The sequence below is a fragment of the Pipistrellus hanaki genome (genome assembly GCF_964339955.1).
Source record: "Pipistrellus hanaki genome assembly, chromosome: X".
In the NCBI taxonomy this organism is placed as follows: Eukaryota; Metazoa; Chordata; class Mammalia; order Chiroptera; family Vespertilionidae; genus Pipistrellus; species Pipistrellus hanaki.
The window spans coordinates 3,337,939-3,348,018 of NC_140524.1; the positions used below are offsets into that span (position 1 = coordinate 3,337,939).

Genomic DNA, 10,080 nt, shown 5'->3' on the forward strand with positions numbered 1-10,080 from the left:
GTAGCCCCTTCTCAGGAATTCAAAGAATTCCAATTGGATCTAGTCAACTAGATGCCTTGGAGAATAAGTCAGATGTCTCTTCCCACTTAATTTATAAACTGTAAACAACATGTTGGACTCCATAAAGCATCTCATGTGCTCAATGAATGAGTTTTGACATTATTTTTATCAGACAGCACATAAGTAGCAGCCAAGAAGCCAAGCCTGGGCTGATCCAAAGACAGTAGTACTGACAATGAATGTTGCCAGGCCTCCAGACTGCCAGCGCCAGGTAGCTCAAAGGATGGGGAGCCACAAGGTCAGTGTGTGTATGGGGGTGAGGGGAAGCTGCTCCTGTCTCTGTTGTCTTATGGTGTCTACACTACAATCAGAAGTGAAGGAGCATGTGAGGCAGTATCTGCCCGGGTTGTGCCAACTTAGGAGAAAAGGATGATTAAACAGAAGTCCTCCAGTCTGGTTTAGGACCCTCTGTTCTCCCAACCTGCATTACTAGCCAAACATGGCTAAGCTTAACAGTGATGGTGATGCAGGGAGAAAAAAGATGGGAAAAACAAAAGGAAAGGATAAATATAGCTCAGAAAAAAGTAATAAATTATAATCTTGGGGTAAATAGGGGTGCAAAAAAGGCCTGGGACTAGAAGTAATTTCTGGTGATGATCCTTGGATTGAATAAATTTACTGTCTGGGAAGAAACTGGTGTGGGAGGACTCAACCTCGAGATGCCTGAAACTTAAAATTTTTATTTTCAAGAAGTCCAGAGGAACATTTCATTATTATCTAAACTCTCACTTGTCTACAGCTTTCATCTTTCTCTCCCCAAACTGATTTCTAGACTACATTGTTAGTATCCCATCTCCAAGTGTTTTACACTCATTTGTCAGAAATATTAGATAACTATTTCTAAATATTAGAAACATAAAGAGCACTCTATTGTTGCACAATCTGGTAGAAAGAAGGCTGATCTGAGGAGCCATAGGCTTTGAGTCCTATCTTTCCATCACTGACTTTGCAATCTTTAACAAATCACTTGACTTCTCTGGGACTTGGATTCCTTGTCTACAAAATGAATGGAATGGTCTAGATGTTTCTATACATTTCTAATATTCTTTAACTATATCTAAGCCTCTCAGAGTATAGAACCTGCTTTGTGGCTATACAGTCTCCAAATCAATGCTACAGAAAGAGTTCCTACCTTACCCAAGAAGTTAATGATTGTAAAATAGTTCAAACAAGTTCTCATGCAGTGCCTGAGGCAACACTGAAGGCCAAGCTATAAGAATTTGCCCCTTGGTGAGGTCATATTGGTGGCCTGAAATAAAAATAGCACTTAAAACCAATGTGATTCATAAATTAATATGGGGCTAATAATAGGAAGCAGTTAGTGAAGATATTTTACCAGTTCCCATTTCTCTTAAAGCTGTCTTAAAATGTGTAGTGCTTTTCTCCAGTATCTACCAAATGGGGAGAGAAGAAAGACAAATAGTCAATCATGCTAGAATTAAACTTTTTTCATTTGATGATGATGATATATAATAGGCTGAGTTTAACCCTCCTGTACCTTCCTATGAATGAATCGTATTCCTAGACTGAGCTTGAGACGCAAATTATCATCTGTGATGCTCTGCTTCAGGATAGAAGAGGAAAATTGGTTAGAGTTGTCTTTTCTGCAGAGGTAGAATGAATAAGGCACTAGTGGTCAAGAGCAAGGCACTCTGCTAGGTGTGAAACCTTTGTGCTAGGAGAGGTACCTTTGTGAAATCCTGGGCTGCAACTCAGGTCTGTAAGAGTTGCCCATTTATAATAGTATGACACTTGGATCTTGTGCTGAGCTTTTGTGGGCTTCTGTAGTTTCTAAGGAAAGACTCACTCTGAGTTCTTAATAGTCGACATAACTAACAGACTTTTAGAATGCAAACCTTTCATAAATTGGAAATGACCAGGTCTGATTCCACATGTGTCAAAAAGCATGATACAGTTAAAGACTTTTCCGCCAGGAGTTTAAATTATTTTTGTAAATCTGCAAGCTGACTAAAACCTGTGACTGATATGCTGACAAGCTGTCAGAAAACGCTTAAGGGTGGCCTTTCCACAGTGTCACAAATCAACAATAGCCCTAACCATGGAGTCTTCTTCCATCCTTTCATCAGAAAATAATAAAAATAGGGGAGGGAGAAGCCACAGAAGTAAAAGAAGAGGAGGAAAGATTATTTTTATTAAAAATGTTTTTATTGATATTTTTTAGAGAGAGGGGAAAGGAGGAAAAAAGAAGAGATAGATAGAAACATCGATGTGATGTAAGAGCAGCACATCAATCAGCTGCCTCCTGCATGCCCCCTGCACATGTGCCCTGACCAGGAATCAAACCAGCAACCGCTTGGTTCATGGGTCAATGCTCATCCACTGAGCCATAGTGGTGGAGCAGAAAGATTATATTTGATGTTCAAAATCTGCCACTGCACTTTCAATGATGTCAAATACACAATTTCAGATAGAAAAAGATTCCTTTATTTCACTCGCTTCCTCCTAGGAAAGGGGTTTCATGTGAGGAATGAGAAACATTCTAACCATTCATCTTTGTATAAAGACCATTTGGGAGAAAGAAAAGAGGAGAGTTCTGAGAACCCAAGCCAAGAACTGTCTTGCCAGAACATATGAATATACTATCTCCCCGCGGAAACGAAAAGGTGGCCAAGTGTTCTGGATACCCTGGCCTGATGTGATCTGACACTGGTTCTGCTACCGGACTGCTGGCTGTGGTATGGCCTTAGGAGAAGAGGTGACTAGTGTTAGCTCAGGGAACAAGCTCCCATTTACCATGGAGCCAAATGAGTATGTTGGCTTTTCTTCAAAGTCTCCAGCAAAGTGTTTCCAAAGCTTCATTTGAATCTCCTCACCCATAACAACATTGTGGAATAATGAGTAGTGATCTCACTTAACAGATGTAGAGCCCTTAGTTAGAAATGGGGCATAAACAATAGGACCAATGCAGTCTTTCCATTTCCCATTCAATTTGCTTTTCTTCCCAATGGTTGGATTTGAATACTGAACTCAATCTTATTGCAATCAGGAACAGTTGTAGATGCAGACCTATGTCAAAAGAGTAAGGTTAAAATAATATCACATAAAAATATGTTTCCCTATATTGCTGATAACTCTGAACTTCTTAGGTTGTTGGTTTTCTGTTTATATCTTGCTTTGTTTAAACCACGCACACTAAGGCTTTCTGTTTGATTGGTAATTCTCCTGCATCAATTCTATTCTGCTGCCTTTAGATTTCAAAGCTCCAAAAATTTTAAATTCTGAAAAGGAGTAATTTCTCATAATTTGGGGGAAAATCACAACATGTATCAAGTCCTAAAACATTGCCTTGTGCTTGAAAGAAAAATTAAACTTTGATTAAGGATTTGATTTCTTTGATTCTTCCCATTAAATAGGCATTTGTGTGCCTACATTTTACTTAGAGTTGAAGATAGAGGATATCTTTTTCACTTGAAGAGTGGACCTCCTTTTCTAAAGTCAAGTAAAGAAGGCAACTTCAGAGTTCAAACTCTTCCTGGGAGGGAGTACGTGAAATGAAGGGAAGCTTTCCTTTCTCAAATTGTGCTATTTGAAAATCTACAGTGGAAAAGTTTGAACATCCAAAATAATCCTTTCCTCTGTTACTTCTCCCATGACCTGCTTTCTTATTTTTATTCCCTATTGATGAAAGAATGGAAAGAGACTCCATGTTTAAGGCTATTGTTGGTTTGTGACACTGCAAAAAGGTCACCCCTGAGCATTTTCTGACAGCTCATCAATTTTCTTAAATGTATTAACCTGCTGCCCTTTCATTTTTGAGGGATATTGCAATTGGTTGGATTACAGCTTAAAAGAAAAAGTTGGGATTTAGCCAGTCCTCTTGGAAGAGAGAAAATTACATGAAAAATTCTTAGCTTTTGTAGAAAACAAAAAGGAAAATGTATCTAAATTGTATAGAACTGAGTTTAATGTTCATGTGCAGATTTGGACAAGAGGGTGAAATGTACCCAGATTGGATGAATTCCTGATTACAAGCACTGGGTATATATCGTCAACTGAAGTTACCCACTTTTTGAATTTTCTGAGTCAGCACTCTTTCTAACAAGAAAGCAGTTGTTCTAGACTTTGAACCCTATCCAGGGTGTTAGATTCTAACTATTGAAAATGGGTCTAAGGGGTGTGACTCTCAGCAATATATGTTCATCCATCAGACTTTGATGAAGGGGACAGTAAGCATGAATGCTACCAAGTAAATGATTGGCAGGCACACACACACAAAAGCTTTGCAGATGTGAGGGCAGTTGGCACCACAAAATAATGCCATCGGCACAATCTTCCTAAAAAACTCAAATGTGTGGGCATGTGAATTTGCCACATGCAACCTGCACAGACAAACCAGCATTCATTTCAGTACCAGCTTCTCCCACCCCGCTGTACACACATAGGGGGTTCAGAAGGATTCCCCACTCTTTGTTTTCTGTTGGAATAAAACATAGAGGCTCATGTTTGCTGATCTTATGGGTGAGGAGTGGGTACTACCAGCTGGAATGTTGCCACTGGCAGGGCAGACAGGAAAATAAGAATGCTCTTAATGTCCTCCCAAAGAAAACCTTTGATGGACAAAAGAGTGGTTGTATTTTTACCCTCTCTCTTCATGCTGCCAGGCGTCTTTAAATAGATCCTCTAGCCTAGGGACTTGTATGGAATAATTCATATTAAAATCCAAGAAGTGGCAGAGGAGGGGAGTTGGTTCTCTTTTCTCTTTCTTTTCTCTCCCCCCCCCCCCCTTGTCAAGCTAACAGGAAAGGACTCATTTTAATTCAGCTGTGTTAATTTTTTTTCTTTGGGGCCTTTTAATGATCTTTAGCTAATTCAGAAAGACTACCAAAGCCCCTAGGAAAAGAAAAGGAGTAGGAAGCTGCATTGTAGATTGCTATTTAATACCTTTTGGTACCAAGGACATTAGCAGCATCTTTGAGGGATGCTGCACAGAGGGGATTATTTGAGGCTCTTAAATGTGAAAGTCTAAGTGAAAAGTCCAGTTTTTTTCCATTTGCAGCTCACAAACCCATCTGTTGTTCTGTGTTAAGAGAAGGGAAAAACAAAACAAAACAGAAGCCCATCTCCATAATCCCATGCATTTTTAGTTCAGCTCAACCCAGGATCCATTCCTCCTTCTCCCTTTTACCGAATGGGCTTCATAAAGACATTCAGGCCCATGCTAGCTAAATTAAAAGTCCCATCTCTCCTTCTTTTTCCTTGGGATGAGGAGCATGTGGGAAGGACAGAGAAAGGGGGGCAGGGCAGGGCAGGGCAGGGCAGCGCCCAAGAATCCAGGGCGCTTTGTTTCCAGTCACTTTTCTCTCCCTCTGAAAGAGAGAATAACTACATTTCTCTTAATGTAGGCCGAAGTGCACCCAGGCATTCCCATAGCACTCCCACCCCCAGCCCTTTGCCAGAGATGTGCGGGTCACTGTGATGGTATGCTTATCCCTGCCAGCCCGGGTCACTCCAGCCCTGCTCTCAGCAGCCTAAAGGGCAGCCGAGCCATGTGGCTGCTTCTCTCTGTGAGTGGGTTCAGGCTCAAGGCTCCAAAAGCCCCCCAATGCTATCAGCCCTGCAAAGCTGCTGCCAAGAATGACATCCTGGGAATACTATGGAGATGGGGAGACCTCAAGGAACAGAACCCAGGCTGTGAGGAAGGGCAGAGCAAAGGGCAAGCTCACAATGGAAGGAGCTCCGGCAAAGGAAAGAGGGGGCGGGGTGGGAGTGGTGGAGAGCGAAAGAAAGAAAAGCAACATGCCACCCAGGAAGATTCCAGGGTGGGCGGGAGGAGGTGTGGAGGAAGCACTTAGAGGAAACAAGTACCCAGACATGGCACTGCCAGTCTAGCTGGATTCTTTTCGGAATTAGATTATGTGAAAGAAAGAGAGGAAATATATAGCCTGCCAGCTGTTCAAAGGCTTACAACCTTGCTTTTATTGTCCGGGTAAGTTGGTGAGGTGGGGCATCAGAGGAATTCCAAACATACCATCCCAGAGAAATTTTAATATGTTGCACAGTGTCATACACGAAGAGGAAATGACAGCTGATCACAGCCATGGTAGGCCACAGAAACCTGGGTCTTGGAGCTCACCCACCCTCGCATTACCCTCCTTCCTTTTGCTTTAGCACTTCTCAGTCCTTCCACCTGCCTCCCCATTCCTTTGGCTCCCACTGGCCCAGCCAGGGGGTCTGGACAAAATAGCCCTAACTGATTCATGGGAAAAGGTGAGGATGGGCTGGAAGGCTGCTGGCCAAGAAGCTGAGGGCTGGCTAGGGTGAGTCAGGCACTCCAGGGAGTCAGAGATATTTAATCCAATCACAAGGGTGGGGATGGTTATCTGCTGATAAGGACCAAATCAAAGACCCTGGTGATGCTGTCTTGAGGGTTTTTTCCCAGTAATCTACCCACATCAGAAAACATGAGAATGGATTATTTAAAAGCAACACTGTGTGGGTTCGGAGCACAACTTCTGGCAATTTCTTCCCAGGGGCCTCTTGAATTTAGGCCAGGTCCAGAGGTCATTGGTTTGGATCCTGGGGGTGGGACAAGTAAATAATGGGAGATAGTGACTACATCTTCCTCTGTCCATGTTCCTTATTCAGTGATTCATCAAGTAGCCCTCACATCAGCTTCTGAGTAGGTGATGCACAACCATCCAAGATAAACACAGCACGTGGTCTTTTATTTAAACAGTGATCAAGGGAGCAAAGAAGGGGTTAACTGCCCTTTTCCCAGGTTTCTTCTACCTAGGCAGGAGATTTACAGGCCATCACAGCTACACAAGTGATGTGAACCCAGAATCCAGTGATAAAGGCCTAACAGGGAACGCCTTAATCATAATGGTAAGAAAACTCATTGATAAGCGGCAATCATTTCAAGTAAATCTAAATAGTAGCAGATTTTTCAAATGATTCCTTGTAATAAGGAAGTCATTGCCCAGTTTACCCACTGGCATGGGACAATGTCTCATCCACCTTTGCATTTGTCAGGACTAGAATAATCCATTAGGAGAATGATGGAATGAATAATTAACCAATAAGAATAACAATATTTGAATTGTGAGTTATTGAAATGGAGGAAATTTGCCAGCCACCATTGGTAGCTATAATTCTGAGAAGCTCACCACATTTTTTAAGGACCCAAAAAAATAAACAAGTTGGAAATTGTTAAATGTATTGGAAAACATTAATTTTCTCCTTGTCATTGGAATTCAATTAAAACTGAAAACTACAAAGGCATGTTTCCATCTGTGGGTGTCAATTGCTTAGTACAGAGTCATCAAGAAGGCCTCAATCAGTTTTCCCTTTACCTGAACTAAATGTATTTTTAAGTATATGACTCAAAACATTGCTTTGTGTTCAGACACTCTTATGTAACAATCCTGAATAATAGTTTAAGAAAATTGTTGTGATTCAGCTAAATTCTTTGTTAACAGCAGCAGTTTTAAAAATCACCATTAAAGTGTGTAGCAATAGAATCCATACCATGATTAAAGGCTTTCTCAAACAGAGAGTATCTCAAACTTATAAATTAACTCATTGAAAAGTCAGATTTTCTTTTCATAATACCTGATAGGCTAGTTATTAGAGAAAATCAGAAAGCTTCCCAATGTCTCTGCTCCACAATGAAAACTGGTTGGTAGAACCCTAAAGTTACTTTTAGAAGTCAAACTGGTGAGAAGAAAATGGGCAGATATTTGCATTTGATCTAAAGACCCAATCAAGAAATGTTCTGTAGTCTATCTCCCCCTCCCCCCGCTATATTTGGTTGACACCCACAACCAACACTGCCTTTTAGGCATCTCTATATTTTCAAATGCACCTGGTATTCAATATTATGTGTTGGAGCAATTGGACAATGCCAGAACATTGCAATTAAAATTCACTAATATTCGGAAGGAAAAGAGACATGTTTCATAGCATCCATATTTGTTATTAATGACAGTTGCAAAGAATAGAACCTGGGACTCTCATCTTGCCAAATAGCTTCCTTTCCTGCACCTGGATCTCAGTACAGAGGGGAGGCTGCCTCTTTCACGCAGGTTTATCTGGGCTCCTTGATTACAATGAGCTTCATTTACAGGGCATTCCGAGTCATTAGCATTCTGCACACAGTCACACTGCCCGTCCCCCAAGAAAGAGTCATGCAAAGGCCTACTGCAGCCCAATTGTTCACTTAAATAGAGAACTTGTATTCAGGAGACTGAAAGAACCCTTCAAATATTCCTCAGGTGAGTCATTGCTATAGGTGCCGGTCCCTATGTTGGTCAGAGCATCCTTTCTCGGCCACTGCTCAGACAGTGTAGCATCGGTCCTGCTAAAAATAACCCTCTGCAATAAGGCCAAGTCAAACAGCATGCATTTCCTAGGAATTTTTGCCCAATCAAAAGCATATAGTAAATCCATCCTCCTCTCTCCACAGCGCTCCTCACTGCATCTATGGCAGCAAAGCCTTTGCAGTTTGGGAGAAGAGTGCAACGGATTCCTGCAAACCGTGACACAGAAAGCTGGAAATAAATGTTGCCTATTGTTTGAAGTCATTCTAAGCACTCCGGCAGAGTCCTGGCAGGAGATCAGCAGCATACATAAGTAGTAATAAAAGTAAACAGTGCACTTTTAAACTCGAAGGCTTGCCTTCGTTAAGAGTGCCCCATTGTAAGAGGGATGAGGGTAGTGGGAAAGATACTGGGGCATCGGGAATCCATGTCTGCGACTTGCTGCTTCTCAGTCTCCTTTCACAGGGTCAAATACAAAAACCATTGCAAAGTTCCATCCAACTAAGCAGAGAGTTTGAAAATTAAATCTGTTTAAGTCAAAGCAAGAGAGAGTGCCCAGCCTAGCCTCTCTGTGAGGCTCCCCTGTTCTGTCACAGACTTCAAAGACCCGTTCGTTTAAAAAACACAATACTAGCATGCTACAGAATAATGCAAATTAAATTAATGCAAATTTAAGTGGCATTTCAAGGCTGTCTCTTTGTCGGAGAGGAGGATGAAATGCTCGGCTGGGAAAGAGTCATTTTCTAGGCAAGCTGTCGGCGCTTGTTTTCCTGCTTACCTTGGGGGAAACGCAGGGCTCCCTTCTCCTCAGACTTTTCTGAGAGCTAGAAAGAGGTCCTGTTACTTCCAAATGCTTTTGTTCTTCTGTCCCTCTGTCACATGGCTTGCCTTTTATATTTGCAACACACAAAAGTTAGGACTGTTGTTTAAGCGACACAGGGAGAGGGAGAGCCGGAGAGAGAGAGGGAAAGAGAGAGAGAGAATGTCAAATGGAAAAGTGCCATTGCAGTCATATATCAATCAGGCGTGCGGCCACAGCAGCGCACCAGCAAATGGAAATGCCAGGGAAATGTGAGGCGCTGGTTATCTGGGACTCAGCCTCTGCCCACTGCTCGGCTCTCTTCCACGGAGCATCTTGCGATGGGAACGGCATTGAAGAAGGGCAAGGAAGTCCCCCCCCCCCTTTTAGGGGGAGGGAGGCACTGTGGAAATATTCTGGGGATAAATGAATATTCTGGATTTAATTCATCGGAGAGCATGTGTCTGCCACAAAGATGTGCAGTCTGCAATAAAGACACGTAGGTTCAGGAACACAAAGACAGAACGGCATGCTGTTTAACGATGCAGCAGCTGATTAGGAGAAAGTTGAAATTCTAAGTGAGAGAGAAGGATGGGAATGAGAACTGCTCTGCAGGCGATACTGCTGAAGCAAGTGCAAAACTCTGCCCTATTTTATCATGATGTGTGTGGGTGGTGAAAGCTGTGCACCCATTAAATGATTTTTAGCACTGCATCCATTATTAAATCACAATGGCACTTTAATAAGCACCTTCATTTGCATCATCTAGAATAAAACTTTAGGTCTAATTTAGAAACAATGAGAAAGTGTAATCTTTGACTCTTTGAGATATGTGAGCGTGAGACTAACAGGTAAGGCCAACCGACTGCACCACAATTAGGAGGAAAATGGCAAAGGTGACTGTGTGTGTGGGCTAAGCACTATGAGCTGTGGGAATACAAA

At 42.0% G+C, this 10,080-nt stretch overlaps 1 protein-coding gene across 4 annotated transcripts in view; it reads right to left on the reverse strand.

Annotated features, from left to right (window-relative positions):
* Window positions 1-9,450, reverse strand: part of NDP (norrin cystine knot growth factor NDP) — a 37,116-nt gene extending 27,666 nt beyond the window's left edge. For all 4 annotated transcript variants that reach the window (XR_014793777.1, XR_014793778.1, XR_014793779.1 and 1 more), the window contains exon 1: window positions 9,118-9,450. The gene's annotated coding sequence lies outside the window, so the exon portion shown is untranslated. The remainder of the gene's footprint in view (window positions 1-9,117) is intronic.
* Between the last annotated feature and the right edge of the window lie 630 nt (window positions 9,451-10,080).